We start from the raw sequence: 24,118 nt of genomic DNA on the forward strand, positions 1-24,118 counted from the left end.
CATATAGGTTGGTTGTCCTCTTAACCAATGAGTGTGGAGACACTGGTATGGCATACAGGTGAGATGTAAGGGTACATCTGCACTGAACAAGACCGACTCCGGAGCTATTTCTGCTGTCAAAATTTGCTTCGATGAAATATGGGTATAAATGTCCCTCCAACCTGAGACCGCCATGGTGATTTGCAAGCAACTCACTGTACTTAGGTACTGGACTACCTGAATTTCTAATTCAGTGACAGAAGGCTACTGGGTGTAGTCAAGTACTTGACTTGTCGGTGCGTGTGTCAAGATGGGATTGACCACTTTAGTTTAGGAGCTATGTACAGTCGTGTTTCAATTTAGTAAAACCTTGGTCAGGGTAGTCTTTGTGAGGAGTCACAGGACTGTTTGAGTTGAGCATGATTCGGATGATCTAATCAGGGTTGACAGTTTAACCCTGAGTCATTCTAAACACAGAGGTCAAAAGGATGAATTATATAGTAACCATATTCACATAGATTCTGAGTGTTGCGATTGCGACTATTCGACCTATCTGGTCATCGGGTACCATTGCTAGATGGTCACTTCGATTAGTACAGGAATTGGTTCCTGTGCTACCGGCTTAGGTTCCAACCTGCGGGTCACACACATTAGAGGTTCCTATCTGATCTGATGGCTGATGAAGAGTCTTAATGCTTGTAGACTATGAGTCCTACATGTCTGGGACTCTATGATCGAGAATCAGAATTCTCTGATCATGAGTCCCACATATTTTGGGTACCGGGGTTAAGAGTCCACTGGTTTGGGACTCTTCGATCAGGGTTATATATCGATGAATTCTGATGCCTGATTACCCATCGAATTTGGACTCAATATTTATGAGAAGTTTAATTAGTGATTTGATCGCTAATTAACTCAATTTGATGAGTAATTATTTTTAGATCAAGTCCAATTGAATTGGATTCAGTTGGGTTTGACCCAATTAGGTTAAGAGTTGACCTAATCGTCGAGATGGTTTGGTCCCTGATTTGATCAGGGTTGGGCTTAATCAATTCCTGATTTGATTAAGATTTTATTGAGCTTAATTAAGCCTAATTAAGTTGGATTTAAATTAGTCTAATTGGGCCTAACTTATTTGGTTCAATTAGGTTGGTTTAAATAATGAAACCACCTTGACCCATTCTCCCTACGACACCTCACTTTCACTGCGCCCATTTGAATTCACGAGAAAGAAGTTCTCATGAATTTTTTCTCATGCAAAACCCTCCTCATGCCCTACTTTAATATGCCAAATGAGTGGATAAGGATGATTGGTTGGCCATTCAAATTCAAAATAAAGTTTGAATTGAATGAGCAACCAATCTTAGCGCCTTGACCTTATCCTCTTTTAGCACCCCATTTATTACACGAGAAAATGTTTCTCATGAAATCACTCATGCACAAATTAAGCCACGCCCTCCTCTTCTCATGCCCTTAGTGGTTAGGGATAAATTGATTTCTATTTAAATTTAAAATTTGATTTGAATTCAAATGTGCAATTACTCATCTTTATCCTCTCACGTGGATAAGATGTTTGACATTGTTTTAAAAGGAGGAGAAGAGTGGGGCGTGTGAAAAAAAAATTTGGAGAGAAAATTTGGGTGTGAGGAATCCTTGTGTGCAAGGTGAAGGTCTATATCCTTTCGAGAGAAAAAGAAAGAAAAGAAAGAAAAGTGTGTGTAGGGTTTCAGTGAGTTCTTCAGGGTTTCAGCCTGGAGTTCGGAAAGTGAGAAGGTGAGCTACGAGTGTCGTGAGCCCACCAAATTTCAGAAAGATCTTCAACATCCTCTCAAGCATATCTGTTGATGATCTAGAGTATCCAAAAAATCGACGACATCGATCGAAGGAGTTCGATCAGCATCGACCATCGAAAGGGCTCTACAACGAGCTAGCACTCGTGAGGAGTCAATCAGATCGGGAGCTTCGTGTGGATGATCCACCGAGGTCAAACATACTATGTGGCTGCATCGTGATGATCAGACTCTCCTGACAGTATTCAAATTACGGTGATCTACTACCCGCACAAAGGTATTGTGTTCTGAACACATTACAGTAAAGTGTTTACTGTTCAAATTTGAATTTCAAATTTAAATGCATGCATGCTATATATCATATTTTGATCCTTATGTAGAATAAATTTTTATTAATTAATTAGATTAATTAATAAATTTTGCTGTAAAATAGTAATTTTAAAAAAGTTTTAAAATTATCATTTTACCCCTGCATTGAATTTTTTCCACAGCCTCTGTAACTCATTTGTCATAGAGGCAAGTATGATACACTTGATAGTTAAAGAATCATTTTGCCACATCCTATATGTGGCTTTTTCTTTCTCTGTGGCTTCCTCCCCAACTGGCTTAATGTCAGGGGTATCGAGGATGTAAGAAAGCTTCTCTGACTAAGTACTATTTTAAGATTTCTCAACCAGTCCACATAGTTGGTACCAGTCAATTTATTTGTATCCAAAATAGAGCGAAGTGAAAGTGAAGAAGCCATTAATTTACATAATAAAGAACATTACATAAGCTAACAACTCAAGATGATATGCACAATTAAATTAGGACTTCAATTTATTATGTCTCTCACTATTTTATCAGACATCATAACCTCTAGTATGATGTTTGAGAAAACCCTGATTGATTTCTTAGTGGGATTGAGATCCTAATTTCTTATAAAAGATCTTGTGGTTGCACAACAAACCTTTTATAAGTTTAAAGGTAGGAAACTCTTTCCAATTGCATCTCATGCAATTCTCAATGAAACCCTGACCTCTAAAACATTAATAGCCTTGTGTTTACACAACAAACCATATATTTTAGTTAAATAGGACCCTTCATTTCAATACAGTCAAAATAGAATATAAATACTCTTGTGGTTACACAACAAAGTATTATACTCAAAAATACTATAAGCATCTCGATGCACCAGAACAATATTATGTCAGTTTTTATAATTGGTCTTGTGGTTACACAACAAACCTAATATAGTTCGTGACATAATAATGTCCTAGCATGAAGGAAGGCCATAATGTAGTGAATATAACACCAAGCATCCCAGCTAAGAATTAAATTAATCTAATCAGCTAGGTAAGTGGGAGAGAGATGGGGGTCCCCCGTTGCTTTTCTTAGACACCAATAAATTGGCCAGGTCAGACAACGGAACCAATTAAAAATCACGTTCTCTTTACCAATCATGAACCACTTTCCTAGACACTGATTGATCAATTAGACATCTGGACTAGTTCTGCTATTGGTTAATTACACTACAACTTAATATCATTTTATAGAGGGCTTTTGAGGTCTCAATGCATATTTAATTTCTTTATCATACTAAATATATGAATAAAAGAAATTAGCATCATAGTGAACACAATTCAATATGACAGGGCAACATTCCATAATTATATACATCATAATTTAATTATGAAATAATGAATATGATCTCATCATATTAATATCATATAAAAATTATAAATTATGATCATATCATATTTATAATATTGCCATTAAATCATTAACATATCATCATATGATTTAATTCTAACAAGGTGGCTCTGATACCACTAAAAGGTTTTGGTGTCAGGCCAGAAGCATGGATTTCAAAGCAATTATTATGAAATCATAAAATCAAAACCTAAATCCAAGATCACCTTAACAGAAATTAAACCATATAATATGCATTAATATCATAATATAAGATATAGAAACATACCTCTTATCGCTAGACCCTAATTGTGCTCAGTTGCCGGCAGCAGTCCGTCAGGGTTTCCACCAGGTGCCCATGTGTTCACCCTCCAACGTTGATCCACATGGAGACTCGATCAACCCACTAACACCTATTTAAATATTCTCTACAATTAAATTCTAATTTATCAGAATTTAAATGCAATTTGGGCAGAACCTCCTTTCTTGGCTTTGCTGTCACACTGTTGGACCTTTTCTTGCCTTCCTTTCTTGCTCCTTGTCACCTTAATTTTTATTTCAATTCTCTAAGCTTTTTTGGAAGACTTATTGTCCTTTATCAGGATTTTGTCTAGACTAGAGAAGAAGAATAAAGAAAATTGGACAAGAAGAGCCTATTGTAAGAAAGAAGGAAGAGTTTGGAATGAGCGATGACTCCTCAGCATGCACCCCTATTTATATTGCACGTAGGGGTGCAAACCAAAACATCTCACACCCACTCACTCCTTATCTCATGCCTCCTTTCTATTTCTCATTCCCCATAAGTTGTAGAATGCCATGTGTACATCAAACTTGGGTTGAAGAGATGCCTTGAGACAGAAGGACTCTTCGTACTCAACTTACGGTGTTCACATAAGAAGTTGCAATGCTTCTCTTATTGGTGCCATCAACCCATGCCTTTGGATCTGGAAGGAAGCCCATCCAATGGCCAAGATAGAGGGTGCCAACTTCAAGAAGGGCACAAGAGATAAGGGGTGCGGAACAATTCAAAACTTATCTCCCCATTTGAATTTGTCCAAGGGGCGCTTCCAATGGGTGGCGCATGGATTTAAATCCTTATCTTTTCTCCTAATTTTTCTACGAGGAGTTTAATACTCAGAAGGACTCTTAGGCATCTCCTAAGACTTCTGAAAACCTTTCGTAGAATAAAAGCTACAGAGAAAAATAGATAAAACCATGTTAAGGGGCGCCAACTCCCATCCATGCACCATGTGGCACATGCGCATGGATTTAAATCCTTATCTCTTTTCCTAATTTTTCTACGAGGAGTTTAATACTCAGAAGGACTCTTAGGTGCCTCCTAAGACTTCTAAAAACCTTTTGTAGAATAAAAGCCACAGAGAAAAAATAGATAAGACCATGTTTTAAGGTGGCGCCAACTCCATCCATGCGCCATGTGGCACATGCGCATGGATTTAAATCCACACGCCAAGAGAAAAATTCTTAGGCATGTGGTTCCCTGGTTTTTGGCACCCAACAGCAAGCCCAATCAAAATACTTCAAACCCATTTCAAGACCAAATCCAATTTGGCTCAAATTGGTTCTAAATTAGCTCAAATCGGAACCCGATTCGAATTCGATTCGAATCTAAATGTTAGGGTTTGCAACATGTGCTAGCATGTTCAACTTGCAAACATGGTTTAATCAAATTAAACTCATGATCAATTCTCTTGTGTGTGACCCATTGGGTTCCACATCTAGCCAGTAGTGAGTCTGGGTGCAATTTGACCTAATTTGGTTAGAACACAACCGAGCCGATTTAGGTCAAATCTAGCTGACCCGTTTCGATCAATCAGAATAGCTTCAATTAATGATCGAATTAAATTCTTTAATTTGATCTAACTCACAAGACATGATTGATGTCTAGCAATGTATCATGTCTACCTAGAAGATATGAAATTTTGATAAAAATACCAAAAATACCCTTCAGTGGAAAATTATCGTGCAACTTGATCTTACGATCATCCTGCATCCCGAATATAAGTTTGGGTATGGAAAAATATCCAACCCAATTTTATATTCATATTTCTCTCGATCAGATAATAATGATTCAATTTATAAAATATTAAAAATTATTTTTAATTTTTATAATGCTCTGATCAAAGTCTTCCTGAATCATTATTCGATTGAAGCAGATAGGATGCGATCTTCTCTTACTAGGAGTGATCGTTTCCATATTGACCTACTCACAACCTTCATAAGCAATCCACCGTATCTAGAATACCCCGTACATGATTAAATCATGAATGAATATGATTCAAAATATGGATTCATGCTTATAAGGTTCTATGGCAGTCTCAGGTCAAAAGATTTACATGCACAATTCTCACTATGAGAAACATCTGTTGACATGTAGATAAGACTCCATCAGATGTTCTTTAATTGGATCAATTCAGTGAACTCATTCTCTAATGAGTACTTACATCCTCATATTAGTATCATACACAAGTAATTGTGAGATCAATTACCCTCTCCATCGGGCATACACAAGATGTACCAGTCTTACCAAAAATATTGATCCCCTACTCAATGTTCCATCGACTAAGAATATTTAAAATTAAGATTTTAAGGTTTTAGATCTCACTGGTATGATCACATCATAACCCTAAAACCATAGCCCTGATTTATGGGGTTCATCATAAACAAAAAAATAAAACACAGCATATGATGAACTAAATGCCTTTATTTATTTAAATATAAGTACATGAGTTGTCGGGAGACAAAAGAATATCCATCAAATTATATAATTTGATTGGCTTATAGGGCATATTCCTTTCACTTTTTAGGTTGCCATATTTACTGTCACAAAATTACGGTTCTCATCTCCTATGTCATGTCGCAGTAAGTTGGTCTCTTTCTCTTATTTCATTTCTCTTTTGTTGCTTTGGTCCGATCATCCTTCTGTTTTGTTTTACTTTTTCCTTTGCATCTTCTAATGGTGGGTTCTGGGAGTTTTAGAAGAACTGATCTTTTAAGTCATCTTTCTCTTTGGGAGAAGCTCCTGTCGGTGTGGGCGAAGGGTGTGGTGTTGCATCCCCTTTCATTTCAGGAGTTTTAGGAGAACTAATCTTTTGAGTCATCTTTCTCTTTGGGAGCAGCTCCTATCGGTGTGGGCGAAGGGTGTGGTGTTGCATCCCCTTTCGTTTTGGATACAATCGGATCTAGGTTGGGCATGAAGGACTTGAGCATCATCCGTGCTCGATATGGGATCCTGACTACCTTCAAGTTAAAGTCTCCTGGGCTAAGTGGTAGACTCGATAGTCCTTCTCCCGATAGGATCGGCCTATATGAAGAGAATTTTAAAGCCAGACTTAGGCTTCCTATCCATCCCTGAAGGAAAAATTATCCAATCGTATCGAATGCTAGAAAAAAAATTGAGTAGATTAACAATTAAAATTTCATAACATTTATGAAATCTTATCTTGATTCGTAGCGAAATACTTGATCAAGGTAGAAGAGGTTCCTCAATCAATTTACTTCACGAGATCCAGATGTGCAGATCCTCTACTCGTATGCACGCCAAGCAATATAGGAGAGAGAGGTGAAGAACTCTTCAGAAGAAAAAAAAGGAGAGCCATGAGATCTGATCTTAAGGTTTTAGAAAAAGCCCACACACCACACCACAAGGGATAGGAAGGATGCCCAAGAAGAGAGAGATGCCTAGGGAGAGGTGATGCCCAAGGAGATGGGATGCCTAAGATTCTCACGCCTAAGCCAATGCTTGATTGATTTTTTTCTTTTCCACATCCCTCCTTAAATAGACAAGAGTTTCTAGATCAAATTAAATATCAAACTCCCTAAACCATAAGGTTTTCAAATGAAAGTAGGAAAGGTGCCAACTTGCACGATCCTTCACCATGCCGCACGTCCAAGGGGAGGGGGCTGTTTCCAGCACCTTCTCTTTCAACTTGGTCGACCCAATAGGTGAGAGATTATCTGATAATCACAGCTAAGTGCATCAAATCTGATTTGGTTTCAGTTTAAGCTCAATTCGAATCTGATTTGAACCAAATTTGAAAAGACAATTAATCCTAATCTAATTAGAATTTAGGTCCAAGTCCAACTTGGATAATTAACCTAATTTTAGCCTCAATAAAATCAAGTCTAATTAAATTAGATCTGATCTAAAGTAATTAAGATTTGAGTCTAATTTTTCATAATTTTTTGAATTATAGATTTGATCAAATTCATCTCCGAAATCAAACTTTCGTCTGATATGTAGTGCTAGCTGCACATAGTCAGTGTTTAATTCTATATGATCCATAACTTAATTCTCAATTAAGTAAATCTATATGTTCAATCAAGTCTTATAGTTTTAAATTGAACATATAAATATCCGATCAATTCTTTCCTATGTTATTTAATTTTGTGCGTGACTTCATAGATTCGAACACTAAGTTGGTAGCATAGGAATCACTTTCTATACTAATCGAAGTGACCATCTAGCAATAATATTTGACATCTGGATAGGTCAAATAATTATAAAGCAACATTCAAGAACCTCAGCATATGGTTACCATATAATTCATTCCTTTGATCCTAATGCTCAAGGTGACTTAGGATTTAACTGTTAATCCTAGAATAGTTATCCACATTATATTTCAATCCTTTTCAAATCTCATAATAGATCATGAAGATTATCCTGATCAAATTTTACTAGATTGAGATACAGTGATGCATTAACTCCTATAAATTAGAGAGATCAATCCTATCTTAACTCATACACTGACTTCACAAGTATTTGACCATACCCAGTAGCCTTCCGTCACTGTATTAAAAATATAGATAGTTTAGTATCAAAGTACAGTGAGTTGCTTACAAGTCATCATAATGATCTCAGATCGGAGGGATACTTATGTCTATATCCTTCGTGAGCTATCTTTGACAGCAAAATGCTCCATAGGTAAGTCATTGTTTAGTGATATTATACTCCAACATCTCACCTATATGTCGTACCAGTATCTCCACACTCTTTGATTAAAAGAACAACCAACCCGTATGGCATACAATGATATATACTTGATAAACGTTATTGTCCTTGTTAGTAATATATCATTTAATCACGAACAAGTTTAAGAACTATTTGATAAATTCTTCTTTATCGATTATATTATAGTTCTAAGGACTTTATTATAATACAAGAGTTCGAAGAAAGATACACTTTTATGATGAACTTGTTAATGAATAATTTTTATTTATTAATAATTCATATACAAATTACAAATAACTCAATCATCTACAGATAGACAATTGACTTTAGGACATATTTTCTAACAACTCCCATTTAGACTAAATCCAATCAAGACTATATTTAATACCCATCTTCCACTTATGGTTATCGAACTCTTTGATCCCAAGAGCTTTAGTAAAGGGGTCGGTCAGATTTTTTTTTCATTAGCAGCATCGGATGCCACAATCAATTCTGTTTCGCAAGTAGAGTAAGTTATTGTGTGCTGTTTGGAACTCTTCCAGTAGATCGCTTCACCATATAAAGTTAAAATATAGTCAGACATACTTTTGCTGTCATTATAATCAAACTGAAAATTGAAATCAGTATATCTCATAAGTTTAATATCTGTATCTCCATAAATTAGCCATTGATCCTTAGTATTTCTCAAATACTTAAAGATTGTCTTCACAACCTTCCAATGGTTCTTATTCAGATCAAACTGATACATGCTCACTACTCTTAGCGAGTAGGCCACATCCAGTCTCATACATGTTATGGCATATATGATAGATCCCACTATCAAGATGTATGAGATTCTACTCATACGCTCTCTCTCTTGAGGAGTTATCGGACAATCTTTTTTAGAAAGAGTAATTTCTTAACTTATTTTTTGAAATTTTTTATGCTAAATCGTTTCAGCATGGTATTAATGTATATGGATTGGGACAGTCCAAGCATCCTTTTAGGTTTATTCCTATAGATCTTCATCCCTAAGATGTAGGATACTTCTTCCAAATTCTTCATGAAGAATTGTGATGATAGCCATAGCTTTACACTTGGTAAAGCAGCGATGTCATTTTCTAGTAAGAGTGTTGCTCCTTGGATTGATTTTGATGATTACAAAGCATTTGAAGGGGTACTAATGATTTTCACTTGAAAAAGATTTATTGCTTTTCAGAGACAAAATCGTAATTTTACCAAACCTGATTTGAAAGCATCAAGTGATAGAACAAAAGATTTGTGATCCATTGGTGAAAATTTTATTATTTTTGGATATGTATTTTGAAAGATATCCATGTTTAAAAATTTGAGTCGACCCCATGAGTCGACTCATGGCACAATGAGCTGATTGGCATGCAAATTTTTAGCTGGCACAGTCTGTGAGTCGACCCATGAGTCGACCCATGAATCGACCTCCAAGGCATGAGTCGACCCATGAGTCGACCTCTGCTATTTTTAGGCCAAATTTATAGAACCTTGGTTTTCTGTTGGTTTTCTATTGTTTTTCCATAGAGGTCGATCCATGAGTCGACCCATGAGTCGACCCCTGTGACGAAAAGTTTCACAACGGTTAGTTTTTAACCTATTTTAAGTACTTTTAATGCTCATTTAATGTGGTCTAATGGCTCTATTTCAGCCCAGATTGTTCTCCACCATTTTTTAAAGCTATAAAAGGGACAAAAAGGTGGGAATCATGAAGAAGAAAGATTTTTGAAAAGAAGATTTCAAGCATATTTTTCAGCCCTAAGCAAGAGCTCACTCAAAGCATTCAAGAAGCCTTTAATTCAAGCTCACCAACTCCTCAAGTGCACATTCAAGTCTCCAACCACCTTGAGAAAATTGAAAAGAGTATTCTTCTCTTTGAGTAAAGTGTATTTAAAGCCTCATTCGCTCATTAAAGGAGCTTCTTTTGTATTTACTGTGCTATTGATTGTTATACTCTGTTTGAGTTATTGTTTTTATTTTGGAAGGGTTCCAAAACAAGGGAAGGTTGATCCGAACCTTGAATCAGAGTGTATTGGGCTGGCTTGTACTCGAAAAATAAGTGGACTAGCTTGGGATAGCTAGAGTTGGAGTTTTCGATGAGTGTATTCAGGTTGAATACAAGTTAGTAGATTGGAATTCTCAAGTAGGAGCTTGGGGAGTGGATGTAGGTGCAAGGTTGGCACCGAACCACTATAAATCTTTTTATTTGTGTTGTGCCTAATTGCTCTTCTTTAGAACTTCTTTATTCTCTTACATTCTTACTTTTAATCATTAGCCTTGAATCAACTATACTCTCCCTATTTATTTAGCTAGTGTTAAACATTTTTATAAGACATAAGTTAAGTTTAAAATTTTTAGAAACTCAATTCACCCCCCCTCTTGGGTTGCATAGCTGGGCAACAAGTGGTATTAGAGCCCGGTGCTCTAGCCCTACTTTGATCTAACCAATCAAAGAGCTAAAGATCTATGACAACTCAAGTTGGCACTTCTTTAGCCGAGGGACAGTCCACTAACCGACCTCCACTTTTCAATGGGTCCAACTATACCTATTGGAAAGCTCGGATGAAAATCTTCATTCAAGCACTCGATTATGATATGTAGAGTATCATAGTAAACGGCCCTCACACACCCACTAAAATTGTTGAAGGTGTGGAATCAGCCAAACCCGAAAAGGATTAGGATGAGGTTGATAAGAAAATGGCACAACTAAACGCTAAAGCTATGAATGTTCTATATTGTGCTCTTGATGCTAATGAATTTAATCGCATTTCAACTTGCTTGTCTGCTAAAGAAATATGGGATAGATTAGAGGTAACCCATGAAGGAACTAATCAAGTAAAGAAGTCCAAAATTAACATGCTCGTGCATAAATATGAATTGTTTAAAATGAAGCATGATGAGTCTATAACTGAAATATTTACTCACTTTACTGATATTATAAATGGTTTAAAGAGTCTTGGTAAGTCCTATTCTAACAGTGAGCTTGTAAGAAAGATTCTCAGGTCCTTACCAAGAACTTGGGAAGCCAAAGTGACCGCCATCCAAGAAGCCAAAGATCTAAACATCCTACCCTTGGAAGAGCTTCTTGGATCATTGATGACACATGAGCTGAGCATGAAACAACATCAAGAGGGGAAGAAGTTAAAAAGAAGAGAACAATCGCCCTCAAATCCACAGCTCAATCAGATGAAGAAACTGATGACATCGATAATGAAGAGTAGGATGAAGAGATGGCACTTATTACCAGAAGGTTCAAAAAGTTTTTAAGAAAAAGAAAATAAAGAATGAGGAAGAGGCCACTCACAAAAGGGGAACAGAACAAAGAAAAAGATAAAGACCAACCCCTTATCTGCTATGAATGCAAGAAATCGGGACACTTCAAGTCCGAATGCCACAACTGAAGAAGGGTCCCAAGAAGTACAAGAAGAAGACCATGATGGCCACTTGGAGTGGGAGTGATGACTCAAGCTCCGAAGAGGAAGACTCAACTGAACAAGCCAACTTGTGCCTTATGGCACACGATAATGAGGTAAATTCCAAAACTCCTAGTGACTTTACATTTGAAGAACTGCATGAAGTTTTTTATGATTTAATTGATGAACTAAAGAAACTAGGGATAAAGAATAAAGATCTAAAATCAAAAAATCAATCTTTACTGAAATAAAATGAGAGTATTTCAATTGAAAAATCTACCCTGGTTCAAGAAAATTAAAATTTAAAGAATGAAATCGCCAAGCTAAAATCAATAGTTAAAAAATTCACCTTGAGTTCAAACAAACTTAGTATGATTCTTGAAAATCAAAAGGCCGTGTATGATAAGGCTGGACTTGGCTATAACCCCTTGAAGAAACAAAAGTATCTGAAAAATATCTATGTAAACTCTTCAAGTAACAAGTTTTCTAATATTACTTGCTTCAAATATGGTAGAGTAGGACACAAGTCATACACTTGCTTCTCTAACAAATATGTAAACTCAAATGTAAAGAAAATATGGATTCCAAAAGGAACCATTATGACTAACCTAAAAGGACCCAAGAAAGCTTGGGTACCTAAAACAAAAACTTGACTTTTGCCTGCAGGTGTGTCTAGCATCCCAAGGAGGAAACAGGAAATGATATCTTGATAGCGGATGCTCGAGACACATGACTGGTGATGAATCCCAATTCATCACACTTGATGCTAAGAATGGAGGGATGGTCACCTTTGAAGATAATGGTAAAGGAAAGATCATCGGTATAGGTAACATTGGTATCACTCCCTCCAAATATATTAAAAATATTTTGTTAGTAGATGGTTTAAAGTATAATTTACTAAGCATTAGTCAATTTTGTGATAAAGGATATAAAGTTATTTTTGAATCTTCTGTTTGCATTGTAACTAGTCCTATTAATGATGGCATTAAATTTGTTGGACATAGACATGGTAATGTTTATATGGTAGATTTGAATGATCTATCCAAGATAAACATGCAATGCCTAGTATCTTTGAATGCCAAGATTAATGAGACTAGTTGGCTTTGGCATCGTAGGCTTGCACATATTAGCATGCATTCACTTTCAAAATTAATTAAGAAGGAATTGGTTCTTGGTTTGCCAAAATTGAATTTTGAAAAGGATAAAATTTGTGATGCATGCCAACTAGGTAAACAAACAAGAGTTTCATTTAAGTCTAAAAATATTGTTTCAACCTCTAGACCTTTAGAGCTATTGCACATGGATTTATTTGGACCTACTAGAACTACTAGTCTAGGAGGAAAACGATATGGTTTTGTAATTATTGATGATTTCTCTCATTTTACATGGGTTTTCTTTTTGGCACACAAAGATGAAACTTTTCAAGTTTTCTCTAAATTTTATCGAAAAGTCACTAATGAGAAAGGATTTTCAATTCAAAATATTCGAAGTGATTATGGAACCGAATTTGAAAATCAAGAATTTGAAAAATTTTGTGATGAAAAAGGAATAGGCCATAATTTTTCAGCACCTAGGACACCCCAACAAAATGGGGTAGTAGAAAGAAAAATAGAACCTTAGAAGAAATGACCCGTATCATGCTATGTGAAAGTAACCTTCTAAGATACTTTTGGGCGGAAGCTATTAACACGGCATATTACATTTTAAATCGTGCTTTGATTAGATAAATTTTAAAGAAAACCCCCTATGAGCTTTGGAAAGGAAGAAAATCTAATATTGCATATTTTCATATTTTTGGTTGCCGATATTTTGTATTAAATAATGGTAAAGAAAGACTTAAAAAATTTGATACAAAATCAGATGAAGCAATCTTTCTTGGTTACTCCTCCACTAGTAAAGCTTTTAGAGTTTTCAATAAAAGAACCTTAGTAGTAGAGGAGTCAATACATGTTGTCTTTGATGAAACTAACGATCTTCCTTCAAGGAAGGATGAAGGTGTTGATGATGTAGATCCTCTTATAGAAGGAATGAAGGAGATCACTCTGAAAGATTCAACAATTCAAGATGATGAGGAACATGAAGAAAAATAGGATGAGAGAGGTGAAGAACAACCTCAAGGTACAAATGACCTATCCAAAGAATGGAGGTATGTTCACAATCACCATAAGAGCTAATTATTGGTGATCCTATGCATGGGGTAAGAACTCATTCTTCACTTAAAGATGCATTCAATCATTGTGCTTTTGTCTCTCATCTTGAACCTAAAACCATTAAAGAAGCTGAAAATGATTATAATTGGATTAATGCAATGCAAGAGGAACTTAATCAATTTGAAAGAAATAATGTATGGACTTTAGTATCAAGACTTAAAAATTATTCAATAATTGGCACAAAATAGATTTTTAGGAATAAATTAGATGAACATGAAATGTAATAAGAAATAAAGCAAGATTGGTTGCTAAAGGTTATAATCAAGAAGAAGGAATTGATTTTGATGAGACCTTTGCACCTGTTGCTAGATTAGAGGCAATTAGACTTCTACTTGCATATGCTTGCTTTATGAAATTTAAATTATTTCAAATGGATGTCAAAAGTGCCTTTTTGAATGGATATATTGCTGAAAAGTCTATGTAGAACAACCCCCAGGTTTTGAAAATCATTCTTTTTCTAATCATGTTTTTAAATTAAATAAAGCTCTATATGGTTTGAAACAAGCACCCAGGGCTTGGTATGATAGGCTAAGTAAATTTTTACTTAATAATGATTTTTCAAGAGGTAATGTAGACACAACCCTTTTCATTAAAAGAAATCAAGATGATATATTAGTTATACAAATATATGTTGATGACATTATCTTTGGGTCTACTAATGAATCTCTTTGTTAAGATTTTGCAAAGCTCATGCAGGGGGAGTTCGAGATGAGCATGATGGGAGAACTTACTTTCTTCCTCGGACTCCAAATCAAACAAACAAAGGAAGGAATCTCCATCACCCAAAGCAAGTACATAAAAAAATTACTCAAAAGATTTGAAATGGAGAACTCCAAAGCAATTGGCACACCCATGAGCCCTTCATGTAAGCTTGACAAGGATGAAGAAGGTAAAAGTGCAGACTTAAAATATTATAGAGGTATGATTGGCTCTCTATTATATTTAACGGTAAGTAGACCTGATATCATGTTTAGTGTTTGTCTTTGTGCTCGATTTCAATCTAATCCTAAAGAATCTCACTTGAATGCTGTTAAAAGAATCCTTAGATATTTAAATGGTACTCAAACTCTAAGATTATGGTACTCTAAGGACTCATTAATTGATTTAATAGGATATTTAGATACTGATTTTGCTGGATGTAGATTAGATAGAAAAAGTACTAGTAGAACTTGTCAATTTCTTGGAGTTAATCTAATCTCCTGATTTAGCAAGAAATAAAATTCGGTAGCACTGTCTACGACCGAGGCCGAATACATTGCAGCCGAAAGTTGTTGTGCTCAAATCTTGTAGATTAAGCAACAACTCAAAGATTTTGGTATCAAACTTAATGAAATCCCATAAGATGTGATAATACCAATGCCATAAATCTTACTAAAAATCCAATTCAGCATTCTAGGTCTAAACATATTGAAATCAGACATCATTTTATAAGAGAACATGTTCAAAATAAAGACATAATTCTTGACTATGTGTGTACTGAAAAATAACTAGCCGACATCTTTACAAAGGCCCTAAGTGAAGATAGATTCTGTGAAATTAGGAGAGAACTAGGAATCCTTGATCCATCTGCTTAAATGTCTCTCTAATCCTAAGGGTTCAATGTCAAAAACTCTTTGAACTCAATTTTCATCATTTCTCTTGGGCTTAAAAGCTCAAAATTATCATTCTCATAATTGATCATTAAGCAAATATCCTTCTCCTAAAGTTTTAAATTTTTTGAAAATTGTTCATCATTTTTTTTGAATTTTTGTGAACCATGAGTCGACCCCCTAGGGTCGACCCAATGGCAAACTTGTAGTTTTGGCCAAAATCCCATGGGCTTCTTCTTCTTTTGGTTAAAATCCCATCCTTTGAGCCGACCCATTCCACCGTCTTCTTCCTCCCTCCAAAACCTTAGGTCTCCTTCTTCTTCCTCTCCAAACCCAAGACCTACCCCCAAGATTCTTCTCCCATCACCCCTCTCACCTCAAATCGACCCTTAGGAATCGATTTCATCCCCATCTCATCCCTTATTTGGAGCGGTTGGAGCGTGCCCTAGCTTCCACCCTTCTCCTCCAAATTGGGGTTTCACTCCTCCAAAGATTCCTATCCTTTCCCTAAAATTCCTCTATCTCTTCACACATTTGACCTCCCAAGACCCCTTGCTTGCTCTAGTGGTAGAAATGGCTCCAAAAATGAAGCTCCCACAAAGAAGGAAGTCGGTCTGCGAGTTGGAAGAAGGCGTGCACAGGAAGAGACAGGCTTCTCAGACCTCATCTACTTCCATCCCTATTTCGACATTGCTCCAGGTTCTTCTGGGTCTCTATTAAGCTCCAGTAAAATTCTCTTATCTGTTAGAAAGGTAGAATCCAGAAAAAATGTAGATTTTAGATTTTTTGAAAAAGAGAGGTTCTTCATTGGTTCAAAAATCAAAGATCAAGGTTGGGGGTTCTACTGCTCACTTAAAGAAATTATCTATGTGGATTTGGTTAGGAAATTTTATCTGAACTTGAGCTATGGCAATGGAACAGTAACATCCACTGTTAAGGGTATAGATATCTGTTTAGATCCTATATTTTTGGGAGAGATTCTTCATTTACCCTGTGAGGGATACTCAAACATGGAACTCCCAGTCAAGAAAGAAGGAATTAATATGATTTTAAGAGGAACCTTCTCGGGAAGCCTAAACAAACTTGAATCCAAGATCCTTTCCATTGAGATGAGGATACTACATCAAATGGTAACAAAGCTTTTCTTCCCTAGAAGTGGTAGACATGACCTCCTCTCAGGTCGAGACATCTCATCATGTTTCATGTGATTACTCAAACCCCCCTAAACCTCCCAGCATTAATGATTGAGGCCATGAGAGAAATCCTGAATAGATCCAAGGCACATCTGCCTTTCGGTATGGCCCTCACTTTGGTATTCAGGAGGTTTGGAGTTAGTTTTGAGGGGGAGGCTGCAGCTAGGCTTTCTCACTCTGACACCATCAACCAACATACTTTGCACCGCATGGGATTTACTAAGACAGATAGTGGTTGGACTAAAGGTGTAGAAGAGAGAGCTGAGGTTAGAGCTGAGGAAGAAGGACCATCTTCACCCCTCCATGATCTCAGGGCAGCATCTCCAGACATTCAGTTCATTTCAGATCCCGAGGCTGGCCCATCAGAGTCTACTAGGAGGCACACTCCAGTCCAGCAGCCAGACAGCAGAGCACATCCCTCAGAGATCAGATTGGCTGATGACCAGATAGAGATGATCTCTCAGCGTGTGGCTTCCTTACTTTCTCGACAGTGGGGCACTTCAGCTTTTGCACAGGGATCCTCATCACATGATGTATTTGATCAGACTTTGATCCCTCACATCTCCACTGTCTTCCAGATGATTTCAGATCAGTCAGTTCGCATTCAGCAGCTTGAGGGTTATATATTGAGACTGACTGGGAGGGTACTTGACTTGCAGGGGCAAGTGTTAGCTCTGGCACATCCACAGCCACAGGAGTGCATCACTGAGGTCTCAGACCTATCTATGGAGGCAGTCAGACTTAGAGAGTTTTGGAGAGTGGATTTGATTTTTCGAGGAGAGAGATCAGAGGCTCTAGTGAGCATGCATCCACCCAGTTCACTGCACTGCTACAGTTTGTTTCGAGAGCTCTGAACCTTCTGGATACCATCAGACTCTCTCTTGCAGTTCAGTCTGTTGCTTCTCAGCCTTCAGGATCATCACACCCGCCTACTCGTGCCGGCACCTCCACTCATGGCAGAGGCAGACGGGGTAGAGGATGAGCCCTTGGTCGTGATCCTTCATCTCCTCACCCCATCTCCGATTCATCTGACTCGATCCATCCAGTCATGATCTTTACTAGATCCTTGTAGTTAGTCTTGTCTTTAGTTTCTTTCTAGGATCTATCTTTTGAGCCATGTAATGATGTTGACTAATTGACTTTTGCATTTTGGTATATGTATTGGAATAACTATATGGTATCAGTCACTTTTTGATTATATATATATCTACTCTTTGACTTTCAATGAGTGACCTTCAAATTGAGTTACTTTCAATTATGTGCATGCTTAAAATACTATGAATTGCAATATGCTATCCATGATTTCTGGTATATCTTTTATGTTTGCTGTATTCAGGGAGAGTAAAACAATACGCAACTAAGAAACAAGCAATAAAGAAGGAAGCTAAAGAAGTAACATTAGTAAAAGGGGGAGTAAACAAAAGTAACATTAGTAAAATTAATTCCATCAAAAGAAAGAAATAGAGAAAATTTATTCAAAAAAGGGGGAGTAAACAATTTTTGTTGATGCTATCAAAAAGGGGGAGAAATTAAAGAATCAAAAGCAAATTGATAAAAGAATCAAAAGCAAATTGAGCAAAATGTTAAGCAAATGAGCAGATTTTCAAATTCTTAGGCATGCTCTGATATCAAAATTAAATAATCAAATGAGCAAATGAGCAAATGAGATATTTTCAAATGAGTAAAGAGCAAATTTTTAAAATTCTTAGGCAAATTCTGCTTTGCTCTGATACCAAAAATTCTGCTCTGATATCAAAATCACATAATCAAATAAGCAAATATTTTTAAATGAGCAAATTTTCAAATTATTAAGCAATAGGCAAATTATTAAGCAAATGAGCAACACAAGCAAATGGGCACATGTAACACATGCCAAAGAATCAATCTTCTTTTCAAGCAAATGCACTTATAAGTAATTTTCAATTTGGTAGCAAATTTTCTATTTATCTTCAAACTACCTATGATGCATTTCATTCCTTTGAAATTCATGCTCCATGTTTCATATATATGCTTTTGCTCAAGTATTTTGTTATCAACAAAAAGAAGAGATTGTTGCTCCTTGGATTGATTTTGATGATTACAAAGCATTTGAAGGGGTACTAATGATTTTCGCTTGAAAAAGACTTATTGCTTTTCAAGGATAAAATCATAATTTTAACAAACCCTGATTTGAAAGCATCAAGTGATAGAACAAAAGATTTGTGATCCATTGGTGAAAATTTTATTATTTTTGGACATGTATTTTGAAAGATATCCATGTTTGAAAATTTGAGTCGACCCCATGAGTCGACTCATGGCACAATGAGCTGATTGGCACGTAGATTTTTTGGCTGGCACAGTCTATGAGTCGACCCATGAGTCGACCCCCAAGGCATGAGTTGACTCATGAGTCGACCTCTGCTGTTTTTAGGCCAAATTTACAGAACCTTGATTTTCTGTTGGTTTTCTGTTATTTTTCCACAGAGGTCGACCCATGAGTCGACCCATGAGTCGACCTTTGTGACGGAAAAATTCCACAACGGCTAGTTTTTAACCCGTTTTAAGTACTTTTAATGCTCATTTAATGTGGTCTAACGGCTCTATTTCAGCCCAGATTGTTCTCCACCATTTTTTAAAGCTATAAAAGGGATAAAAATATGGAAATCATGAAGAAGAGAGATTTTTGAAAAGAGGATTTCAAGCATACTTTTCAGCCCTAAGCAAGAGCTCACTCAAAGCATTCAAAAGCCTTTAATTCAAGCTCACCAACTCCTCAAGTGCACATTCAAGTCTCCAACCACTTGAGAAAATCGAAAAGAGTCTTCTTCTCTTTGAGTAAAGTGTATTTAAAGCCTCATTCGCTCATTAAAGGAGCTTCTTTTGTATTTACTGTGCTATTGATTGTTATACTCTGTTTGAGTTATTGTTTTTATTTTGGAAGGGTTCCAAAACAAGGAAAGGTTGATCCGAACCTTGAATCAGAGTGTATTGGGTTGGCTTGTACCCGAAAAATAAGTGGACTAGCTTGGGATAGCTAGAGTTGGAGTTTTTGACGAGTGTATTCAGGTTGAATACAAGTTAGTGGATTGGAATTCCTAAGTAGGAGCTTGGGAAGTGGATGTAGGTGCAAGGTTGGCACCGAACCACTATAAATCTTTTTGTTTGTGTTGTGCCTAATTGCTCTTCTTTAGAACTTCTTTATTCTCTTGCATTCTTGCTTTTAATCATTAGCCTTGAATCAACTATACTCTCCCTATTTATTTAGTTATTGTTAAATATTTTTCATAAGACATAAGTTAAGTTTAAAATTTTTAGAAACCCAATCACCCCTCCTCTTGGGTTGCATAGCTGGGCAACAAAGAGTATGTCATCTATATATAATACAAAGAAGATAACTATAGAAATATTAGCCCATTTATAGATGCAAGGCTCCTCTCTGCTCTTAACAAAGTCATACATTTTGATCATCTTATCAAAATATATATTCCAACTCTGAGAAGCTTGCTTCAGTCCATAAATAGACCTATTAAGCTTGCACACTTTAGATTCATCTGTAGATTTAAATCTTTCAGGTTGTATCATATACACCTTTTCTTCCAACTCTCCATTAAGAAAATCAATTTTGACATCCATTTATCAGATCTCATAATCTAGGTGTGCCGCTATAGCAAGTATAATCTGAATGGACTTAAGCATTATTACAGGAGAGAGTGTCTTATCATAGTCAATACCATAACATTGACGATATTTCTTGACAACTAGATAGATTTTATGGGTCTCTGCATTTTCATCCGCTCCTCTTTTCCTTTTGAAGATCCATTTACATCCTATTGGTTTAATCCTTTCAGGTGGATCAATAAGTATCCATCACCATTGATCTCTATAGATTCCATTTCGGATTTCATGATTTTTAGCCATTTTTTAGAATTGGACCTCTGCATGGCATCTACATAGATGATCGGATCCTCATCATTTTCATCTAGTTCGATAGGATCACCATCTCGAACCAAGAAATCATGGTATCTGTTCAGTTGATGTGGTGTTCTACCGGATCTTCTTAATGGCACCTCTATAATAGGCTTCGGATTTGATTCTTCAATCAAATTTGGTACTATATTCCTACTAAGAGATGTCTGATTTTTTACCTCACGAACTTCACTTATTTTAATCTTAATGGCATCAGTTCTTTCCCTAAGGAGCTCTCTTTCCAAAAAGAATGTTCTATTGCTGATGAACACCTTTTGTTCCTTAGCAAGATAGAAATAGTACCTTTTTATTTTCTTTGGGTACCCTATAAATAAATACTTGTCGGACCTAGGTCCAAGCTTATCTATCTTTAAATGTTTGATATAAGCCAGACACCCCAGACCTTAAGATGTGAGAATACTGACTTACGCTCTGTCCATATCTCATATGGAGTTTTATTTACAGATTTATTTGGAATCCTATTCAGTATATAGCATGCAGTTTCTAGAGCATATCCCCAGAAGGAGATTGGCAGAATTGCAAAGTCCATCATGGATTGAACCATATCTAACAATGTTCAATTCATCCTTTCTGATACTCCATTATATTGTTGTGTTCCAAGAGGAGTCCATTACGAGAGAATCTCATTTTTTTTTTTGGATATATCAAAAACTTATTTGAAAGGTATTTATCTCCTCAATCTGATTGAAGAGTTTTAATACTCTTTTCAATTTATTTTTCTACTTTATTGTGAAATCATTTGAACATTTCAAATGATTCGGACTTATGCTTCATAAGATACATATATCCATACCTCGATAGGTCATCAGTGAAAATAATGAAGTAATTATACCCACCTCTGGTACTTATGCTCATGGGTTCACATATATCACTATGTACTAGACTTAAAATATCAGCGGCTCGCTTAACTTTTTCTTTAAAAGGTGACTTTATCATTTTACCAAGAAGACAAGATTTACAGATCGATAATAATTCACAATCGTCAATGTCGAGATTTCTCTCTTTAGTTAACCTATCCATCCTATTCTTGTTCACATGACCTAGCCGATAATGCTAAAAATAAGCATCGTTAACATTATCTACTTTAGGATATTTATTAGATGTGTACATTACACTTACAGACTGTGATAGAAGGTATATGTCATGTTTTAGTTGTCCACACATAATTATAGTACCATTTATAATGATATCACAAAAATTATCCCTTATTAAAAGGTTGAAATCAACTTTGGCCAAAAGGTCTATAGAGATGACATTCATTAAAAAGGAAGGACAATAATGACAATCATCTAACATGACAATTCTAGACCCAAAAGCAAGCTGAATAGTTTCTAGAGCTAAAATTAGAATAGGGCTTCCATCTCCAATGTTCAGGAACCATTCATCATTTTTAAATTTTTTACTGATCTGAAGTCTTTACAACGAATTACTAATGTTAATTAGACTTCTAGTATCTAATACCCAGGTAGTAGTATTACACACAGAAAAATTATAAAGAGTTATCATATAAGTACCTTATCTAGCAACAGATTACTATTTTCTTTTGCTCGACCTGTTGAGGTTAAGGAAGGCTATATACTGAGGATAATTTTTGTTTCAGTACCTCAGCTTCTTGTAGAAAAAGTACTCTATCTAGCTCTTGTCAACCTTTGACTTCTTGCTCTGACTGGGCTTTGGAGCCCCAGCATGCTGTACCTTCTTCTTATTCTTCTTTTCTTTCTCAAAGGGATGATGCCCAGAAGAAGAACCACCCACCATATTCATCGACTCTTTTTGAAGCTGGTTATCCTTCTCAAAGGTTTGCAGTAACTTTAGCAAACCATGGTAGTTTACTATAAGTTTAGTCATTATGCAATGACTAAGAAAAGATAGGTAGAACTTGATCAAAAAATTCAAGATCGTATCTTTTCCTAGCTGCTCATATAAGAAAAATCCGATTTTGCTCAAGCACTCGATCTGCTCGATCATGTACAGTACATGATCAGTACCGGCACCTTTTCTCACATCCGTGCATTGAAGACAATGCAAGATATTTTGTGCCTCTCAACATCATCAGAAGTACCAAGAGACTCGTTCAATATTTGAAGGATTTTTTTTGGCGAGTATCCTCAAATTTGTGATTGAACTCGTCGTTCACAGCTGCCTGCATGATGCAATGCACAGTGATTCGATCATTGAGCTATTTTTGATAAGTATCTTTGATTGCACCATGAGCATTTAGGACAGGCTCCTCAGGTGCTGGATTTGTAAGTACATATAAGATCCTCTTATGCTTCAAGACAATCTTGAGCTTTTGATACCAACTATCAAAATTAGGTCCGATGAGCTTGTCACTATCCAACAATGAGTGGAGTGATAAAGTGTTAGCCATTGCTGAAAAGAAATAAGATCATATTAGTATATGAATTATTTAATCCTAAAGACTTGAACTTCAGTCTAAAGATTCTTTCACTATTTTATATGAATTGGTATCCTCTACCTTCAATTTAAAGAATTACATTAATCCCTTAGCAGGTACTAGAATCCACATAGATTGTACACAAGTCTGAATATGGCTCGACCAACTCATATGCATCTATGGATAGGTTCTTACTCAATTATTTTTTCAAATTATTTTTAATAATAATTTTACCCCAGGCACCTCTTCAGCAGGCATATGGCACCTTCACTAAAAGTTCTAGTTAGGTCCAAGCATTAACATGAACATACTCGGTGAATCTAACTAATGAATGATCAGGCCCGAGTAAGCTCTGACTGAAAGGTTGCACAGGGGTTTCATGCATGCATTTCAAAAATTTTTAGCGAAAGAACATTAGATTAAACTATTTAATCTATAAATATATACATAAGATCTAATCTTAAAACTCCTATAAATGAATCTATGACATGAATTTATATGCATAAAAATCTGAATCTAAAATGACAAGCATGTGAACCAAAAAATAGTATTTAGTAATAGATCTAATCTACCACTTCTAGAATTCCGAACCTAATACCTTAGCATGGATAGTTGAACTCCATGATCAAGAATATAGATCTGAAAGTTCTCTTTGGTCGTTCACAGCCGCACAAGTGTCCGACCTCTACGGATGATCCACACAAAGCCCTTGGATCGATCAGCCCTCTGTGGGAGTGCTAGCTCACGTAGTCAGCTTCTGATGGCAGATCTAATTTGATCTCTTTTTTTGATCACCTCAAACCTTTTCAATATCGAAGATGGATCAGAGGAGGATACTGGATGGTGGAGAAAAATCTGATGAAGACTCTCTTCTCTTTGATTTTTCCTTCATCTAAAAATCCTAGAACAATTCTAGGTCTCTCACCCAAGAGGA

The sequence above is a fragment of the Elaeis guineensis genome, chromosome 4, assembly GCF_000442705.2.
Source record: "Elaeis guineensis isolate ETL-2024a chromosome 4, EG11, whole genome shotgun sequence".
Lineage (NCBI taxonomy): Eukaryota > Viridiplantae > Streptophyta > Magnoliopsida > Arecales > Arecaceae > Elaeis > Elaeis guineensis.